This window comes from Nicotiana attenuata, unplaced genomic scaffold, assembly GCF_001879085.1.
Source record: "Nicotiana attenuata strain UT unplaced genomic scaffold, NIATTr2, whole genome shotgun sequence".
Classification (NCBI taxonomy): domain Eukaryota; kingdom Viridiplantae; phylum Streptophyta; class Magnoliopsida; order Solanales; family Solanaceae; genus Nicotiana; species Nicotiana attenuata.
In genome coordinates this window covers 211,657-213,592 of record NW_017670775.1, presented here as the reverse complement: position 1 = coordinate 213,592, position 1,936 = coordinate 211,657, and the positions used below count along the sequence as shown (strand labels likewise).

The 1,936-nt window shown below is 36.3% G+C and overlaps 1 long non-coding RNA gene across 1 annotated transcript; it reads left to right on the top strand.

Annotated features, from left to right (window-relative positions):
• Positions 1-207: 207 nt before the first annotated feature.
• LOC109243210 lies at positions 208-1,645 on the top strand. Its single transcript, XR_002070512.1, has 2 exons — positions 208-1,063; positions 1,300-1,645. It is a non-coding gene; the product is annotated as an uncharacterized LOC109243210 (long non-coding RNA).
• The last annotated feature ends 291 nt before the right edge of the window (positions 1,646-1,936 follow it).

Genomic DNA, 1,936 nt, shown 5'->3' with positions numbered 1-1,936 from the left:
ATTGTATATATAACAAACTAATCATAGGCTCTTTACTCCAAGGGCAACTTTGGGAAGAAAAAGTTAATTCCTTCTTAATATTTAAAAAATCAAATATTGTGAACCACAAGAAAAGGGGCAAAATATCACTTAAAGTCACCAAAGGGAGTAGTAATTAAGAACTAGTCAGCTCCTATTTCAACAAATCACCTAAATTTAGTAGAGTCGGTATTGGTCAATCGGTTATAATTATTTTTGAAGGTAACGTAAGCTTAATTCTAAGTGCTGACCCATTTAACTATTTTCTAGCGATATGACATGATTTATCATTAGAAGTACCAGCTTCAATCTCTCAAAAGGGGTGATTATCTATATGCGTAAAATAAAGGAGTTCGCTGATTATCTTCAAGTTATTGATCGTGTTCTAACTGATTCCGAGCTTCTGCTTTATGCCTTGAATGGGTTGCCACCATCATATGAATCCTTCATCATCATGGCTTCTAATCAAATACCCCCTCCATCTTTTTTCAGAACTTTGGAGACGACTTCTAACACAAGAAACACGTCTTGAACATCTTTATGATATCCCAACTTCCTCATCATCAACGGCTCTTGTTACAACCAATATACCAAAAGCTGAAGTTTCTCCAGTCATTACATCCTTTTCTCGTGGTAATGGACGATCAGGTCGCGTGGGACGTAATGGTGGTCGTTGGTAGAATCGTGGTCGAGGTGGTAGGTTCTCTAATTTTGGTCGAGGATATAGTGCACCAGTTAGTAATTCTACAGGTTCTCAGTCTTTCATGTCTTGTCCAGCATGTGGTCGTGGATTACTTGGACCTCCACACTCTCAAACCTCTGTTATCCCTTCCTTTGTTTATCCTAATCCCACACAAGCTCTAGACACAATGTCAAATCTGTCAAAATTTTGGTCACGTGGCGTTGGATTGCCCTCATCGTCGCAATTATTCATATACATCTTCAGATTTTTCACGACAATTTGCAGGTTTTTCCCTTCAAGATTCACCAAGCCAGGCTTGGTATCTGGACAGTGGAGCTAGCTCCCACATGACTTATGATCAGGGTAAGATAAAGTCACCCTCTATACCTTGTAATTCTCACTCTATTTTTCTTGGCGATGGTAGTACTATTCTTGTCTCTCCTACTGGTTGTTCAATAATTGTTTCTCCTAATCGAACATCTCGTTTAAACTTTATTTTACATGTTCCATCCTTGCATAAGAATCTTCTATCTCTTAAATTTTTTACTAAAGATAATGATTGTTTTATTGAGCTTCACTCTTGGGGTTTCTTTGCTAAGGATTTGAAGACTGGTAGATTACTTCTCACATGCCTCAGTGATACTCCTATTTATCCCCTGGTGGCTTCTTCATCAAAGTTCAGTCCGTCCTTTTCCAGTATCGCATTCTCATCCGCTCTCTTCGCATCTCGTGAATCAATTGATACTTGGCTTTCCCGACTTGGTCATCCTGGAGTTGTTGTTCTAAATTTCTTGCTTTCTAGTAAATTTATTTCCTTTAGTAGAAATAATAAAAGGCAATATTATTGTCCTTCTTGCCTAGTTTCAAAACATGCTACTTTGCCATTTCTTGTTAGTCACTTTAAATCAAACTATTATTTAGATTTAATTCATTCCGATGTATGGAGCTCTCCTTTTTTTTTTTTTTTTTTTTTCTGTTAGTATCATTATTATGTAATTTTGTGGATGATTTTTCACGTTTTATATGATTTTATCCATTGTGCTTTAAACATGAAGTTTTTGATTGTTTTCAAAAATTCAAATCTTTAGTTGAAAACAATTTTCTACTACCATCAAAACTGCTCTGATGGTGGCTGTGAGTACATTAATACCAAGTTTCTTAACCTTCTTTCTACTCATGGTATTCATTTCCAGACCAAGTTTCTTAACCTTCTTTCAACTCATGGTATTCATTTCC